The following is a 20,196-nucleotide window of genomic DNA, read 5'->3' on the forward strand; positions in this document are numbered from 1 at the left end:
CAGTTATATATGTTCCAGATGTGTGGTATGATGTTGTTCAGCTTTTCACTAGAAGAAAAAAAGATATATATATAAACTGTTCTACACTTTAAATTCTATTTTCTGTTTATTCCTCTGTGGGTAGCAGATTGTTCAAATCATGGCTACCACAGGAAGCTGGGTTTCTTCATTTCAATCTTCAATTCAAAATCACTTCTGAAAAATCTATAATGCTGGAAAAGGAAATTTCAAAAATGCCAGAAATAAAATGCAGTGACCATTCTTGACCTTTGTGTGTTTTTGACACTTGATTTAGGAATATTACCGAGGGATTTTTGTTGTTTTTTTTTTTTAACTTGATAGTCTTTCACTTTATTGATAATCGCATCATTTTGCATTTCACTGGTTATTTGTTCATTGGATTTGCATTTCTGATACATATTTTATACATAATGAATTAAACAATACCTCATTTTGTTGCGTGCAATTGATTCAGGTGCCTGATTTCAGAGAAAAAATTTTAAAGTTGAAGTAATGCCTGTCAGTAAAATTTTGTTTTGTGAGTCACATTTAGATATGTAATTCAGTGATCATGCAGATGCATGGTTATAAAAATTGTCTGTACATTACAAAAATATACATGTATCTAAGCAACTTTATTTTTCTTAGGTTTATGTTCTGTTCTATGAGAGAGGTTAAAAATTCTGTTTAAGATATTGATAATTTGACTGCAGTATCCAAAAATATGTACAATACAGTACAAAAGTTATAGTAATTTAGGCTTAGCCGAAAACTCAGCAATGATTGTAATGTGCTGTTTGTGGAAAAAAAATGAAATGTCTCATTGTTTTTATATATGTTGCAAGCTTGCAATAATGTTCTCATAAATTGCAACATATTATATCAATACAAGTAGTAAAGCCTGGCCTTTCACTTATAACATCTATCAGTATTCACACATGCTGTTCATGATCATCATTACTGGTTGAAGTACATGTGAATGCTATAGCATGCAAAATTTAAAATTGTTAACTTGACAGATTTGGTTTAAATTGTTTGATATTACATGTTTTATTATTTGTAAAAACAATGTCCATTTGTGAATAAATTATTTTGAAGACGAATACTCTACAGGATTATTTATTATGATTAGCCTTTGCAAAGGAGACATGTGAATTTGTCACTTTTAACGCGATTCTAGGTCTTTACAAGACTATAAACTGAGATAAATGAGAATTTCAAATCAATCTAACTTTTGAAATAATTTGGAAAAGAAAGGAAATTTTTTCATAATACAATTCTCAGTTAAGCTTGGACTTTCAGTAAGGCGTGGCATTCTCGGTGCTGCATAATAAGCGTCTGTCAAACGGTTAAGAACACCTCTTTGCCATACAAGACGCTGTATTGGATAATTGCTATACTCGTTGACATTCACTGGAATTTCTATCCCATGTATATTTCAATGGTGAATGAAAGCTGTGTAAATTTCCGACGCTAATTATGCCCAGCTTTACTGAAAGTCCAAGGTTAACCGAGAATTTTTCCGTAACAAATCATGGACACTGCCATTCTTGCCATAAAATTAGGGGTACCCATTTCTTATTTGCAGCTCCTAAATAAGACTGTCGGGTAAATTAATTTGATTGAGCCTTTCACAGAATCTTTATTTAGTGCAAATGTTTTATGATTTTATTGGACACATTTGGCTTTCAAAGAGCAAAGCAAGAACTTTGCCATTAATCAACTCAAATGCTGTTTTTCTCTTTCTTATTCAAAGTACACTGCCAGTTTATAATTAATCCATAGGGAAAGGAAAAATGGCCATGATGCACATTTTATAAGTACATGTACCCATTAAATATGGTGACTGGCCTGTACCATTCTGAACTCCAAGGAAGACACAGTTTTATAATGTACAAATATCTTTAATAATATATAGTATTAAACAGAAAATGTGTTTCAATTCTTCACTTTATCAATGAAATTCAGAATCTTTTCAACATGATATGACACATAATAGCTTCGAAAACCATCAATAAATAATACATATAACTGGATTTCAATGTACTTGATCATTAAAATATACAAAAGAAACAGGTCAGAATTAAAATGACTAGGTTAAAAAGTAACGATAGTGAATATACAGAAAAATTAAGAATCTTCTGTAAAACAAAATGATGCAATTGTTTTATGTCCTGCAGTCGGACAAGGTGTGAAATTCTTAAGACACTTATGCAACAAGAGGCTACAAAAAACATGCAGGTAATGTAAAAAATAACTTGTGTTGATGCTACAAACTGTTTACAACATCTTGTAACCATCAGTTTGATATGCAAGGAATCTATAAAAGAAGGCAGCAGGCACAGAACTTTGAAGTAAAAATCTAACACAGAATATAATGTATGCATGTCAAAGAAATAGCACAATATACACAGTAACTGGTCCAAAGCTGAAATGAATCACCAACAATACTCAAGTAAAATTACTGGTACTTAATTCAACAAAATATACATTTAAATTGATTCTAAATAAATAAAAATACAGCTGCCATTTAGTCTGAATCTGATGGTACTGAAAAGAATAATACTACTGACAAAGAAACTACAGACAAACTTATGAAGATTACATTCAACTTCACATGAATCTCATAACAATTATAAATACAAAATCTCAATGAGATACAAAAATATATATACATAGTACATGTATATGACCAAATTTTCATGCTTCTATATACAGTGTATATAAACAACAAAATTCAAATTTATTCATCCCTGTAGAAAACATTCAGATATCTTTAAACCTTTTTTTCAAAAGATATGGCATCCCATCCATTAAGTTATCTTTCCTTTGCCTATTCATCTGTCTTTTTTAAAGCCAAGTTCATATCAGTTATTGCTTTACTCAATGTAACCTATGATTATCAATTCCTTTGCACAAAGCCTTAGCCGTCCAGTTGTATTAAATGTAAAAAAAACAAAAAAACATACCGGTACAAACATAACTTTGAAATGGGACAGAGTTGACTTCCTATCAGCAACAAGCATGTAATTGTCATGTCAAGTACATGTATGAAAATTGAGTCTTAGAAATTAAACATTTATAGAAAATACTTATATTCTTTTCATTGAGGTTAATGAAATTGATATAAAAATTCAAATTGTATTCATATAAATTAATTCATTGTGAACGAGACTGTTCCATTCTGAAATTCTTATTGTTAACATATTAAATATACAATTAAACATAAATAAGTCAAAGAAAGAATTATAGAAATTTCTTTCAATTGTACCCTTTGTTTCCATAAAACCAGGCACATTCACTTCACCCCTATCACATTACTGGGGGCTTTCTACATGTTTACACAATGTTTGTTTGGCACATACAATCACACAGCACAATGTCCATGTGGAAGACAACCTCTATTATGCAGGGGCACACAACTCTTGTCTGCTCCATTCCTCTCAAGAGTAGGTAACTCTGTTTGCGACCCTTGCTCTCATTTCTTGGGTTTTTTAGCGGGTGTGGGTTGAGAAAGAGTTGCCTGTTGAGCATCTGATACTTGTGTTGCAAACTGATACTGAATTGGGACCTACAAAATAAATACAGAAATGTCATTTAATGTCACATTTGTTTACACAGACAATGCTTTGAAAAATATGTACTTCCTATGATTAAAATCATTCATTTTGATTTACAAATGAAAGACAATTTGCAATCAATGTATTGAAGATGATAAAAATGTGTAATTTTCTATCGTAAAACAATTAATAAACTGGATTCAAAATTTGAATAGAAGTATATGTTGTATATTTTATTGAGCTCTGACATCACTTTACCTGTGAATTGCCTCCCGCCGCAAGACTGACAGGTATGGGGATTGTGATGATCTGTTGACCGTTCTCTGACTGGGATAAAGGCAGGGCTGTGGGGGTCTGCTGGAAGTTGAACATGGACCGGCTGGCATCCTGCAGTGTTGTTGGAGCATACACAATACCCTGTGGAGTATGGTACATGACGACACCAGGGGTCATGGCTGCTGTGTTCTGTGTACCTACAAAAAGATGACCCGTTGTATCTTTCTGACTATTATAAGTTTAAGAACAGCTAATTGTTCATACAGCAATCCAGATTTTGACTATAAACAAGCAGCCAAGTTATATTTATATGTAAAAATACAGTACTTCCTCTCAACTGCTGCAGATTACAGTGAAAAACAAAAATTTAATAGAATAAACTGATATTAAATAATTTTCGTAAATAAAAAATAAACATCAACAATAAAGATTTTCAAAAATTTGATTTTTGCAAAACATAACATATGTATATATAACTGAAGTGTACCTGCTTGAGCTGTCTGTAGTCCTGCTGTACTAACATTGGTCAGTGTGGCGATGTTGTCCGACGCCGAGGTGACCAATGTCTGCTGGGACGAGGAATCGCTGCTGGCACCTGTCAATCAAACTCAAACTTTAACCATCAAACAAATCACAATTAAGGATGTACAACACACCTACCCCCAAAAATTCCTGTCGTTTAATTTTCGTTCTTTTTGTATATATAGTACATGACTATATCTACTGCATGTATGCATATTTTGGACAAAATCGTTCGAGTGGTTTTTGGACAGGAACTTCCGAAAGTTACCCCCCTTTAGTTGTTTACAAGGAGAGAAAATTTTTAATCAATGAACTACTTAAACCTTGATTTTCAAAAAAACCAGGTTAGATATAAATGTCAAATTTCATTGGCTTATTCCTTAAACCATTTAACACAAAAACAAAGTCATCTTTTTGATATGCATATCATCAAAACAATTTTTAAAGACCTTAAACTGAAAAATTATGAATTTTCTAAGCCTTGAAAATTGCGTATTTTTCAAATTCAAAATTTTTTTGTGAAAAAATCTGTCGTTTAATTTTGGTAAAAAACTTTCTGTAGGTAGCTGGTAGTAAAAGTAATCTTCATAATTTTTTTTTATAATTTTTGAACGACCAGTTTTGATTTAATAGCGGAAAATTATCCCCTCCCCCTTTCTCAATAAATCACGTTCCCGCGCGTCTTTCAGACGGGGTCGATCACTTTGTTATATGAATCTACAAATACACAGTAAAAATAATTAAATAAGAATATTGGTTTTGCTTCAAAAATATATAAACTTACAAATTTAAAAGTTATAATATGTAAAGCGTATTTAAATGTTGATTTTTAGGCAATTTTTGAATACCCCTATCACCCCCACCCCTTCCTTTTTTGCGTCACAGACCATTATCGTTTGACGAAACGTCGTTTACGGTGCACATATACTGGTATTTCGTCAAGAATCCCGGAGGCATGCATTAGTTTTTAAATTCATGAATGCAGAATAAATATTGACTACTCTTTTTATATGTATCAGGAAAAAATTACTGAAAGATTTTAGTGTTTAGTCCATATACGTATGCGTTATGCATTCCATATCACATGAAACCTGGATACGAATTCAAGTTTTGTTGAACTTGAATATGTTGATTTTTAATTTTATTTCTTTTATTTTATTTATTAAAAAATGGTGTATGTTCAACTCTCCTGTGATATAAATGGAATAATTGTAGTTTCTTTCATGTCATTATTTCAAACGAGACAGTATGTGGCCGTGGGGATACATCGACATTTGCATTATATAGATGTACATGCACCCTCATGATATTGTATGTACGCAGTGGCATTTCTTTCATTGTCGTCGCTTCTAAAGTTAAAATGAAAATTCCGTATTCGTCCACATTAACTTCAAAATATCAAACATTAAACTCTTCATCTACTTCAATTTATATCAAATCGTACATTGATATTTTTTTTAAAAATCTTATGGGCTACGTTTTGTTTTGATTCGAGGAAATGCGAACCGACATTGTTGACAGAAAGTCAAAGTTACGATTTGCTGCAATAGGATATTCATAAATGCAGATAATTTCAGTACAAGTGAACAATTCTTTTCAATTGTATACTTACATTGTGTATATGAGGTCTGTAGTATTCAAATCTCGGATTTATCAGGTCTTGCTGTAAATGTATCTGATTCTGTGGAAAACCGTGAATAAAGGGAGGAAAATAAACATCTCCTACATTTTCAGAGTTGTTCCTCTTTGATCAATAAGGGTCTGAGAACAACATCGATTTTACATTGTAAAAAGTTTTTTATTTATTGTTGTTTTATTTAATTAAAGAAGAAAACCAATACATTTATATCGTGTATGCACAAATTGTAATGAAGATCATTAATCGGAATGTTATATAGCCAATTGTACATAATGAGAATTAAAATAAATTTTCAGAATAAAATAAAATGCTGCGCTTTGATAAAAAATACAATTTATTGTATATGAAATGAAATGATATAATCATTAAGGGATGGTATTTTATGTCTTGCTTTTTACGGAGTTTAATCGGGTTAATTAAAAAAAAACTTATTGATTGAATACGATACGGACAATCACAGCCAAGCCCCATATCCCAATTTTCTTTCATGATTGATATACATCGGGATCGTTTTACTCGTCGTTCTGACGCTTTATTTTTGACGTTAAATTTGACGTCACGTCAAACGTTCAATTGAAATCGCAAGAGTTATCTCCCCCAGTGTGTTGTACGTCTTTAAGATAATGAAACAAACAAAATGAAGACTGAATACCACTGATTCCGAAGAGTAGACCCTGCAAGGCATTCAATAGGGCCTACAATAAAAGTCCCATAACAAGAGATGTTTGTAAAACACTTGTCTTATGCCCTCCTCCCCAAAATAATTGGAATTTTTCTAAGTCCAAGGGGCATAACTCATTAACTCATTCCAAAATACCCAAAACAGACTGACCTAGATATTCTTATGATAAATCTTTATACAAAATTTAATTTCAATATATGCAACCTCTGCAAAGAAAATGCAGACACTGAAAATTAGTCCAAGGGGCATAACTCTGTTCAAAATGGCTTGATCGTACCCAAAACAGAACTTGACCTAGATATTCTTATGATAATTCTGTATACCAAATCTCATTTCAATATGTGCAACCTCTGCGAAAAAAAAATGAATGAAAACGGTCCTGTACATACCTGAGAGAGCTACTATCTGTAGCAACCACAAGTCAAATTTTAAATTTATTATATACCACTTGTGTTATATATCAAATCAAAGCTTATAAAAAATTGTTTAAGAAAAATATAATTTCGAAATTTTCTGGTCAAGCATTCTTACTAAAAATAGATTGCGAAATGTAAAGGTATTGTTTTAGTGTGTGACCACTTTTCTGAAGAAAATACCTAGTAGCATTGAGGTCAAAACTTAAGGTAATATATTCAAAATATAATCTCTTTCTTCTTATTTCCTTTGCCCAGACTCAGAGCTATTAAAGTTCAATTGCATCAAACTCCTAGATTGACTTGAATCATTAGAAGGTGAGAGTCTTCTTCCAGTATAATTAATTGGGTCACATGGGACACGCAACGTTACGTTGACGTTATGCTTATAAAAAGACGTCAACAAATCCAATCAATAAAAATGATCACAAATTAATTTAAAACAAGATTTGTTTGTGAAACACTATGCGCCCGGCAACGACAAAATAAAAAAAAAACTTTTTGGCACATATGTCACAGTCAAGGTCACAAGGCAATTGACCTTGGTGTCATTTGAGAGAACATGATTAGTAAAATATGGATACCAAAAATGAAGTCTCTATTTCTTGTGGTTCAAAAGTTATTGCAAAGGTTAACTAAAAACGAAAAAACTATTTTTAACATACAGGTCACAGTCAAGGTCACTGAATTTTTTCTTTAATTACTAGAAATTTTAAGACTGTATTTATCCTTTTGTAAAATTAATCTTTGTGTTGGGCACAATGCTTGCAATTACAAAATTCAGTGGCGGATTAAAGGGGGTGGCATCCGCCCCCTAAAATTGCCAAAGTTAGCGTAAGTCATAGTTTCGTCGAGAAAATGTAAAAATGTCTTCTCGGTAAACCTCAATTTTTCCTACAAAATCTCTAGAATTCAGCTTAAACCAGACGCCTGCAGATTATGGGCGCCCCCTCTAACTTTAATTCCTGGATCCGCGCATGGGATATAGAGAGTTGGAGTGATATCCACTTATTATATAAGGAAACTAAAAATCATGAAATTTTGATGTAAATTATTAAAAACAAAAAATTGCATTTTAAATTCTTCATACGAATACATTTGATATGATGAGGAGAATTGGTTATGAACTAGTATTAAATGTGAGCGTGATGTAAATCTTAAATTATTCCGATATGTAAGTTGAGACTCTGAATAACTAAAAAAAACTAGAAGAATATAAGTCATAGATATAACAGCAGCATATGATAAATTCTGAAAAGAAAAAGGAGGGGGGACTTTAATTTAAAATTCATTTGAACGACATCTAGTTTAACATGTAGATCTTTCCTAATGTGTGTTAAAGTTTGTCCGAATTTTTTTGTGAATTATTAAAGCTCTCTCTCTCTCTCTCTCTCTCTCTCTCTCTCTCTCTGGTGTAAAACATTTGATTTGCCCTGCTTTTGCGAAAGTGATCGAGGTTTCTTTAAATCTTATTCGTCTGTCTGTTTGTCAGTCAGACTGTAAATCTGTTCGTATGTCACAAAAATTCAACCTTGGTCATCTCTTTAAAATTAGAACAGAGAAGAGATAGAATTTTATATTATTCATGTGTTTAAACTGTGACAAGACCTTTCTAAATACACTACAAGAAACCTATATATTGTTGCAAGCGTCAAAAATCGGCCGCAAACCCAATTAATTGTTCCTTTGATATAGTAATAAGAAACTGAAATTTGCGTGATGTGTTTTTAAAATTTCTTACATTTATCTATTAAAATATCCTCGTGATATAAAACACGTGCATGCGACATTTCCGATTTTCTTCATGCATAATGCATATACAATAAACTGTATTTGTATAAGCAAACTGTCCATAGACTTCTGTGTATCTGCAACCAGTTTGGTACTTGTAAACGAACTCTGGTAGAAGTTTAATGTTAAAGTAGTTTTCGCAACAAATATAAAATATGTGGGACTCCTCGCTCTCTCTTAGAGAATGTAAACACCCCCCCCCCAACTCCCCCTAGATCCACCACTACATTTCTTCTCTTTCAAGTCGCTGTCATGTTAGAGTTTGTCAATCAGGATTGGATGAAACATTTACACCCATTATTTATAAAATTTTGATTTTATGATTATTGTGCTTTTTGTTAAACATTTAAAATAGCTTTTTTAAATATTCTCTATAATATAAATATTAGATATTTTTATTTAAGTTGTTCTAAGTCCGCAGAAATACTTCAAACTTTCATATCGAGTAACCCTCCACCTCCTGGCGGCCCCTAATAACTTAAGGCAGGTCCATACTTTTACGGATCCGGTTTTAATTTTACACACCAATATGAAATTTTGATTACCCTTGTCTATTGAAATAAAATCTTGTGTGATGATTGAAAATAATGTAGCAAGTATATATTTGTTTATTGTAGTGTCATTGTGCACACAAAGCATTTAATGTACATTATTTATAGGAATAACCACTTTGCACTATGTCCATAGGATCTATATGTAATTTAGTACATACCCAGACAGAGAATTCTTAATTGCCTTCATGGACCTATAGCTTTTTATATTTTTTTAAACAAACTAACTTGAGATCTGTTTATCTTTAATTTTTAGCATATATCATCTTTTTAAATTTACTTTTTTTATAAGTTTTGCAAAGAACGATTGAAAAAATAGATAATCCAAAAATGGGGGTATAGGTGTTAAAAAGGCTGTTTTGTAAAATTTTTCTGGTCAATAATAAAAAAGTATATTTTTTTGCTAACCTAGGATATAATTCGAAATAATTGTGAAGAAAAAATAGCATATAAACATATAAGATTTTGAAAAATATTTAAAATAAAGATATTTTGAGCTTTTTCTTTGAGAGATTTTGACAGAATCAATATCAATTTTTTAGTGTTTTCAAATACAAATTTCAAATATTTTCTTGAAAAATAAATATTTATGATTTTCCTTAGTTTTAACAATAATTGGATGTGATGTGGTACACTGCTAAATAAAATATGATGTTACACTTCTATATGTTGAATTTTGGCTGTTGAAGTTTAAGAGGTATATACTCCGAGACATGTTGCATGAAAATTAACCTGCAAAGATAAGTTTTTTATGGGTGGTTTTGTTAGATTATGACTTTTTCAAGATTTTCTCGAAAAATAAAGAGTTTGACAGAAAATTCTGAAAGTATGGACTTACCTTAATAACTTTTTACCTCATGACCTCGAAATACTTTCAAAAACTTGAATCTTGGTCATAACTTTTGAATGAGAAAAGATACAAAGTCACAAGCCACGGTTTGGCGTCCGCTTACTAGTATGTGATAGGATTGTACATTTTAGTCGTGGTTTGTGACGATGGAAAGTACACTGTATAGAGCTTTCACATTTCATATGTATATTATCATTTCTAAATACACTGTGGATTTTGATCTTGTGACCTTGAACCGTGACGTTTGACATACTTTTCAAAAATGCAATTTTCCCCTTATAACTTCTGATTGAGAAGAGATAATGCTTTCATATTTAACATGTTCTTTTATATGATTTCTGACCCCCTTGATCTGGACCTATATGTTTGACCTAATTTTCAAAAAAAAAACAACTTTAGTTATAACTTTTGAATGACATATTATAGGGAGTTCATATTTGGAACAATATGCCATAAATAATGTAATATTATCCACACAGAGACAAACAGCCGGTAAAAAAATTAAAGATTTTGTCTATACGTACATGTATAGTACATGCATGCAGCACTTTCACCCCCAATGTATGTTCACTAAATTAGATGTCAATGTCTAAGACATTTGATATACACTTTAATTTTTTTTTTCAACACGTAAATGAAATTTTTCATAAGTGAATTCTTCAATCCTGTTTTAATAACCAAAAGTACAAACTGAAAAGAGTCAGAAATGAAAATTTTAAAATGTCAGAAATGAAAACTAAAACATGTCGGCCATGAAAAGTTGAAATATCGAAAAATTTCCAATCGGCAATCCTCGGCTGACTCCGCTAGGCTCCATTCAAACCTCCGAGGTGCGATGTATGAGCCGCGAGATGCTCTCAGTGAAAAATACCAGAAATGAAATGCAGCTGGGGGACCACAATTTTAATTTCTTGTTTAAATTTTAGACCTCTTTGATGCATCAGTAAAATTATTTTGCCTATTTGATTTTTACTATTCATCCGTCTACCCATCCATATGTTCATATTCTACATAGGCGTCGAAACCGGGGGGGGGGGGGGGGGGGGGGGGGTTAGGGGTCTTAATCCCCCCTTTTTTTCAAAGATAGATATTTTTTAGGCATTGAAAATTGTGGTTTACCTTTTTTGTTGGTTTAGCCCCCCCCCCCCACTTTCAATCAGCCACCCCACTTTCAATTTGCTTCCGACGTTTATGCCCTAACATGCATGTAATTTATTGTTAGTGTTGTAATCAAGAATACTTTGAAATTTTAAGAAATAGTATTTACCAGTCAAATATAATCTAAGTAAAAAAATAAAATCTACACAACATATTAGATCAAATGCATATGATCTACATCCATGGAAAACGAATCTAGAATATTTTTAGGCCTTATTGTCTCTTGAAAAAAATGAGCACCTGGCAAATACTATTTTTACATTTGTGTTGTATATAAAAATATAAAAACATTTATATTAAGTTTCAATAAAATGCCAATGTATGGATATAAACTGTATACCAATGGGGAAAAAATCATATGAGACAAGCTGAATGAACGTTATGATTATAGAAATATATCCCACGTACCTTACAAAATTTTCTGTAATATGGATTTTGTAAACATGTTCTTCTAGAATTTAACATATCATTAAATAAGCTAATTTATTCATGAACTCAATTGAATTTATATACATTTCTTTTAATTAAAAAATCAGAAGGCTATTGTATTTTTACTTTACACTAGGTACTTATATTCTTACATTTTTATTTTATTTCTTACTCATGATTATAATTTTTTATTGCTTCAAAATTATAACGTCAATTTTACTTTATAGAAGTTCCTTGTTTTATTATATTTTTGACATGTTTTCATAGATAAAAAAATATTATATTTAAAATTACCCCTTCGGGTACCCCATAAAAAAGACATTGAAATTTATCCCCCTCTGAATATTTCTGTAGTAACAGTAAACAAACTCCATTACAAAACAATTTCCAGGAATCGTGGAGGGCGTGGAAATGACGTCAAATATCATTCACGCTGGCTATATGTTGTGTTGTTATTTGAAATATCGCTTCTTAGCGCCGTTGTAAGGAAAATAAATCTACACAGTTTCTTAAAGAGGAGAAGATTCTCTTTCGATCTATTATTGTAACACATATATGCAACCGGTTCGTCAAACGAGTGAAAAAACTCTCCGAAAAAATGCTTACATTTGACTATCCATAATCATAGCAATATACGAATCTGGCTAGTCGTGTTTGGTATCATTATATTCAGAATAATCAGCTGTATCTACCATTGTACAAATAAAATGAATATATCCTCTGTTGTCCTATAAACAGCGGAATAAAAGAATGCGGTTTTTACGACGCGCTAAAATCGTGACGTTTTATTTCAGAACATGCTTGAACATTTGATAGGAATTAAAACAAAATATAGCGATAAAAAATTATAAAATTATAATTTTTAGATTGTTTAACAATTTATCTTTACAGTTCAATTAGATTTTTTGAAGTTAGAGACACGAAAATGTGTTAAATACGCTTTTTAAAACTGGTAGTTTTGTATACTGTCACATAGCGTAATAAATAGCGTAAAATGACTTGTGGATGCTACTATCTGATTGGAGTTGGGGAGTCTGTACAGTGTGTGGGAGGACTGGGGCATTGTAATATTGAGGTCCTGTACATACCTGAGAGAGCTACTATCTGATTGGAGTTGGGGAGTCTGTACAGTGTCTGGGCCTGGGAGGACTGGGACACTGGCTGACCATTCTGCTGAATTGGGATCAGTGGTGCTCCTAAAAAGAAAATAATCATTAATTTTCTGAAGTCACTGAAGCAATATTTGCTCTTATGTTTATGAATCAATCTACTGAAGAAAACTTTGGCTTATGGTTACCAAATTGTGGCATACAGAAGCATTTATCTCCTTTTTACTGAACTTTGTGCATATTGAAGCAGTTATCTACCTTGTGGGACTAACACCGCCCCCGGAGGGAGGCCTGGGATGGTATATATTGCCGGCCAGATTTTTGGAGGCGGAGGATGTAGGTGGGGACTGGGAGGTGGCCTGACTGCTGGGGGTGGTCTGCTGCAGTTTTACCACTCGTGTTGAAAACTTCTGTTGATCAGTCCTGGTGTGGGATGGATACAGGCATAAACATTGGCTTCATCCCACTCTCCACCTGTAACACACCCAATTACATATGATATAAATTATAATTCTTGTTGACTAGTTTGATTTTTATGCAAGAAGAACTGTAACAGTATATTCATAAGGGCTGTAATAGTTCACTGAATTGATCCAAACTTTGATCGGTCTGGTTTATGATTTTAAAATTTTCTTCAATTTAGGTTTATCCTTGCGTTATAACAGTGGATCTGCTGTTGAACAATTTCACCACTCAGCCTGTTTAAAAACTATCATAATTTTGATTCCATGAAATATTTGAGCCATATGTTTACAGCTTATAAAGAGTGTCAAAATATAATGAATAAGTGAAAAGAAAATAATAAGAAACCAATAGCCTGAAAATCATAAAATGTTTATTGCAAGGGAATGGGTGTTAAATGATTTGATGTAAAAGCCATAGAACCTTGAATTATGACTGCTGAATGGTCACAAATTGTTTAATTGTTGCTGCTATTAAAATAAGGGCACACATATTTAATACTAGATTAAATCAAAACAAACAAGTTATAATATCTGCAAATTTACAAATTTGGAATTTATTTTTATATTTTCCTTATATTATTCAGGAGGTTTTTTTTTTTACTTTTTATAAATAATTCATATACAAAGAGTATAAAACAAATCAAATGCAATATATATATATCTCTAATGTCACTCAAATTTGTATAAAGGAAATAGGTCTTCAAAATATATTGATACCATGTATACCATATAAAATTAAGGACATACGCAATGTATCTCACCTTAGTACTGTTAATTTTTCAAGATATTTTAAATTTAAACTTACAATACCATTACATGTTCTTAGACAAAAAATCAGCATGCCTTACCAGGGGTTTTAAAAAGATATCAAATTGTGAAAATTTTTGCATTATTCAAAGAAAAATGTACAAAAATTACAAAACATAAATTCCAGATTTTTCTTTATCAAAAAATTGTTTTAGAAGAGGTGTACTAATCCATATACAAACATTAAAAGTATTGCACACGGGTCCTTCGTTTAGTGGAACTCTTCAACTCCTGGGAAGAACCCAATAAAGTTCAAACTACATTGTGTTTGACCTTAACTGGTTTTTGTTTGTTTGTTTTTTTTATTTTACTATTTTAGATTTCGAAGGTTGGGCAAACTTTTGTGGCCTAAGCATAAAGCTCCCTTAAGATATTAAAAATGCAAAAATAGCATCTTTTAAGACAACAATAATTTGTATAATGCTATTAAAAAATAGAATCAAAATATTGAATACCCCCCCCCCCCCCCCCCCCCCGCCTTCCTTTCAAGAAAATAATATTATAATAAATACAAATTCCTTATTCAACCCATTTCTATTCCTGAAGTAACAACAATGGAGCAAATTTGTACGCCTCTCCAAGACATATTTGCAGCATGTGCTTGCAGTGATATAAATCACTCATACAAAGCATCTATATATTACCACTAAAATTCCAGGGAAAATTGTTGCCATGGAGATAAACATGTTCCTTTTTAATGTGAAAAATGTCTGTTCTTGGTGTGTCTCAACAGCACTACACCACATCTAGCATGATTACTAGATTATCACTTATTAATATGACTACATCATACATGTATTAATGTGAGGATTAAGAAATCATTTTGAACTTGAATTATTTAAAATTCTTAAAAAGATAGGAACATATATATAGCAATATGCTTTAGTCAATTAATTAATTGTTAGTATTTTCTTTTTTCAAATTTTAGGAAAATCATTATCATTCTGCTTTTTTTTTTTTCAATCTGTAAATCTTCTTTGGAGGGTTTCTCTTTTTCAATGAGATTTTGTTAAAAAGTGAACTTTACTTTCAAAATTCAAAAAGAATTATTATCTTTAAAAATATTTTTTTTTAAAAATTGAAATTCAATATTAGATTAAAGATAATAAAGTTTTTTTTAAAGCTATTATTTATATAGTAAGAGACTCATATTAAAAAAAAAATCAAATCAGATAAACTGATATCTGCTAAAAAAGTTGCTAGTAAATATTTTGTACTCATTTACATTTCATAAAATCTGCTGGCAAAACATTAATCAAGCTTATTTCAATAAAAATTCCTTATTCAACTCATTTTTATTCCAGAAGCCATGACACGCTGGAACAAATTTGGCTGGAACAAATTTGGCGCACTGCCTCTCTAAGACATATTTGCAGCATTTCACTGCTGACTAAGAAATCTCTCTCATACACACAACATTCATACATTACAAGAGTAAATATTGCCATGGTGATAAATTCATTCCTTTTAACTTGAGGGAGATGTGTTTGCCTGATCTTGGAGGGGCAATATCTCTCCACCATAATATATCCATCACACATAACAACTGAATCTCATTGACACTAACAGCACACTCGCCCCCTGAAGGAAAACCTACTCTGTCTCCTCAATCCTATTCAGATTATTATACTATACAGAAATTTGATTTTGATACCTTAATGATTGATTTGTTGATCAAATATGATTTCATTAAAAAAAAATTAAAATACAGTACTGATGCAATTAAACTTGAGAAACAAGTTTTCTTGCTCAATTTAGTTAATAATTTGTATCATCCAAATTCAGAAAAAAAAAACACTTAACATTTAGTACATATTTTCTTAAATTAAGAATAAAAAGAGGAAAAACAATACTTTTAGAGCTTGAAATTACTTTCCTAATTTCATTAAAAGTTTTTTTTAAATTTTCACTGAATTAATGAGCATTGTGTTTTTGTGTTTATCTGGAAGCAAAAGTAACTTTGTTCTTTACTGCAGCTACTTCATTCCTTCATTTACAAAGTTAATCACCTATAGAGCTTAGGGGAAATCAGAATCTACAATCTACAGATGGTGAGCGCCCTGACATAATTCTCCATAACTGCTCCAGTTCCGCCCATTCCCAAGTAAGATTACATGACTTATTCCTCTAGACTTTCCCAGCAGTAGCTACAGAAGCCTATTTGATATAAAACAAACAATTTTGACATATGTGAGGAAAGGAGCTGTTTTATCTCTGCCTACATGGAAGGCTTCCAATTAGCTTCTGATACAGGGCTTCTCCAGTTACACAGGATATGGGAATCCCTGCTGCCGAATTTGGCTTTGTACCTCTTACTGAAAGTTCTGGGAATGGAGTGTGAGGCAAAGGCAAATTGCAGTAGGGTTTATGGATCTCTTTGTACATCCAGAGAACTTTACTTTACATGATATACAAGAGCACATTATTACTTTTAATAAATATTTAAAAAAAACTTATTAATTTAATTTTTTTTCTAAATGTGATTGAAGCATTAATAAAATTTTCAAAAAGAAGAAAATAATTCTGGTTTTCAAAAATTCTTAACACGCATTGAAGGGGAAAAATGAATATGAAAGAATACACTATATACTTCTTGTACTGTGCCATTTATGATTAATCATACACGTGTAATAAAATTTATCAATATTATAAAGTAAACCTTTATATGACTGATTTTTTTTTCAACTCCATATTTGATATAATCATTCCCCATCTCCCATAACAGAGAGAAAACTTCCAAACTTCTTAATATCCTGTAAATATAAGAGCAAATACAAACAGACTCCCTCCCCTAGCATTTCCCTAACCCCCTCCTGTGTTAATAATGACAACTCCATCATTGTTAACAATAAACAAACAAATAAGTATTTTGCCTTGGTCTTATCACACTATTAGTGGCAAGAAATGGCACAGAAGCTCCTGCTGAGAGAAACACACAGCTGATATTTATGGTATTCTCCAGCTCTTGATTTGCAACAGATGGTAAACACAGCATTTGGAGAGTTAAGCGTACAAAGTAACTTCAGAATTTTTTTTTTGGATGAATGCAACTGCATATTCCAGTACAGTCATTCTTCTATAGACAATTCATTGTCTTCTTGATGAAAACTTGGAAACTTTTAAAGTTTTTCCCCCCAATTAATAAATAAAAATGTTACTCAAACAATAAATAAAAATTTTAAGAAAATTAAATTTAAAAAAAAGGTTAGATTAGGTATAAAAAAAAAAAAGAAAAAGAAAATGTTCCCATATTTTTTACATTTTCCTGGAGAAATTAAAAGTGTATACAAACTTTTGCGTGCTCTTCTTCCCCGACTGCATAGGATAATTCTGTTTCCTCGAAACCTGTTGGATTCATTCTTTGGTCCATTGTCATCTGGGGCTGCGAACCTGGTGGTGGATCTGGAGAATTGAGGCATGTTTGAATAAGTGCTTTTCCACTGTCACTTGTGATCATAGGTTGTAATTTTCTTGTAGCAAAAGTATAGACATGTCCAGTTTCACTTGCCACTAGCAGCATTACTTGAGTGCCAGTAAGAGTCGACAATTCATAAGCCTGTTAAGAACAGTAATCAATTTTATTTTAAGTACTATAAACATGATAAATAACAAAATAATTTAAAAACTTTGGAATTAGACAGTCTAAAAAGAAAATTACAGAAAAGTTCTGACCTTTTTCATAATTCCTGTTTTGCGTTTGCTGAAAGTTGTATATCGCCTCAATTTATTTTCAATAAATTCCATTTTAATTTTGACTCTCCCCTTGGTCTTTTTCCCCGGCTTGAGCCCCTGGGGGTTAGTTGCCACAGATATTTCCCCTTCGGAGTCCGAATCCTCTTCCAAAGTCGAAGGATCGACATTTTCCATCGTAAACGCGTTCACCGCTCCCCCCGGGGCAGTGGGGAAGGCTGGCTGATTCAAATGTGTACCATTCATTGTTTTCAGTAAAATATGTCCAGTTACAACCTTTACTATCAACTGTTCATGAATGGAAGAATGTACTGACTGTACCTAATTTGCTCCTCGCCATAAACGGAATACCGGGCGAATCACAGCGAGTATATCAATGCGCGCAGAAATCTAGGTCATATTATTTATCGTCTTCGGATGTGGCAGACACGTTTAGATATCTCTGAAATGATTGTAGATTGCTTTCATTCTTGCTACATGTCCTAATGTATGATTTTCTATGTTCGGAATGTAGTTTTTCGTTTCGCGAATTAATATTGACCAAATTTTGAGTAAATATGAGTTCCTTGTATGGCAATGTGGGGTTCCCATATATGGCGTCCACGGCCAAATATGGACTGGATAAAATCATATATGGTAACATGCAAATAAGCACCAACTATTTTCGCGCCAAGACATCATCTGAATGAAAATATATGTAAAACAATTAACAATTTATTGGAATAGGTTTTAAGACTATATCTTTTAAAGATCCGTGCGTAATGCATGAGCACTGACAATAAAAATTACATCATAATCACTCTCTCCACTTTCGCCTTCTGAATGTTCCCAAACCAAGTTTTAAATAATTTATTAAATTTCGCAACATTAATAGATCTAAATATTTTCCGACATACTCTTTCAATAATTATTAATTACTAGTATATGTACTTTTTCCTATACTTGTTCATTTACTTTTTGAGTGGAAAACGCATGATAAATAGCCCCCCCCCCCCATTCTATAAAGTTTTCGTCACACCAAACTTAGCAGCCTAGAAGAAATTAATAATTCTACTTGAATTTTTTTCTCGGGGAATGAATGTATCCATAGATTTTTTTCTCCCCTTTTACATCTGGGGATTTCGTAGCTTTGAAAATAAGTTTACGGTGGTTTTTCGTCACAGACGTTTGTAACCCCCCCCCCTTCTGAATACACATCCTAACAGTTTTCATAATTATTTTTTTAACTTTATAATACCACTCTTTTTAAATAAAGCGTTAAGTCTGCGTTATATATATTTTAGATTTTTCCTGGAATACATTCAAATACGTAATAGAAGAATAAATGGGGGAAAACTGAAAAATATATTTTGACCTGGGGTGTATATTCGGGCTTAAAACAAGAAAGAACCTGTGGTTTTCATTACTTACAATGAATGTTTATTTTGCCAAGATCTTAAAACTAAGCTAAAAATACAAAAATCAAGTGCATTTACAAAATTACTTCCTCGTGGGACAGTTTCTGAGTTTAAAACTAGAAGTCTTTTGTTCACTTTAAGGAAGAACACATAAAACTTATTACTGATTATTATCAAAATTACTCACAATCTTTTTAGGATTCTCACGCAAATATTTCACTGTGTTTATACATTAATACCTCAAATAAATGAATTAATATCTTAATATTTCAATATTTCTCCTTTTCAGAGAGAGAGAGAGAGAGAGCGAGAGATCACATACTATTATGTGAGTTCATACTGGGCGAATATTTATTTAAAAAAAAAGATACTGGTTCTTTGAAAGTTGCTTAACAAAGAAGATGGGGAATAAGAATTCTTAATGAGCTATGCACATTGTAGCGTAGTGGTTAACGCGTTAGTCTCAAAGAAATATATGATACATGCACTAGATTTATATTGCTAGAGTTCGAATCCCACGAAAACTATCTTATATTTTAATAAAAAAAAAAAAATTTTCCCGAGATTTTTTTCTCTCGGAAAAGTTTTGTTTCTCATAAATTCAATAATGCGAACTTAATCTAAATATATGTACTTAATTCACAAAATGAATATGATTTCTTTATATCTGAAGCTATAAGGAATCATTCTGTATCTTCTTTTAAAGAGAAAGTAGAAAAATAATAAAATTCGGATAAATTAAATATTGACGTGGTGAAATCAATATTATTGTTCGCATCATAATAAAACAAAATAGATTTTGTTCTTTTTGTACTATTTAATTAATTTCTATGATACGTTTTTCTTTAAATTTATAAA

The 20,196-nt window shown here is 31.7% G+C and overlaps 1 pseudogene; it reads right to left on the bottom strand.

The window, feature by feature from the left end:
• Window positions 1–1,883: 1,883 nt before the first annotated feature.
• LOC134262182 (serum response factor-like) lies at window positions 1,884–18,265 on the bottom strand (annotated as a pseudogene).
• Between the last annotated feature and the right edge of the window lie 1,931 nt (window positions 18,266–20,196).

This window comes from Saccostrea cucullata, unplaced genomic scaffold, assembly GCF_032062105.1.
Source record: "Saccostrea cucullata isolate Sc308-1 unplaced genomic scaffold, CSIRO_AGI_Scuc_v1 ctg12355, whole genome shotgun sequence".
In the NCBI taxonomy this organism is placed as follows: Eukaryota; Metazoa; Mollusca; class Bivalvia; order Ostreida; family Ostreidae; genus Saccostrea; species Saccostrea cuccullata.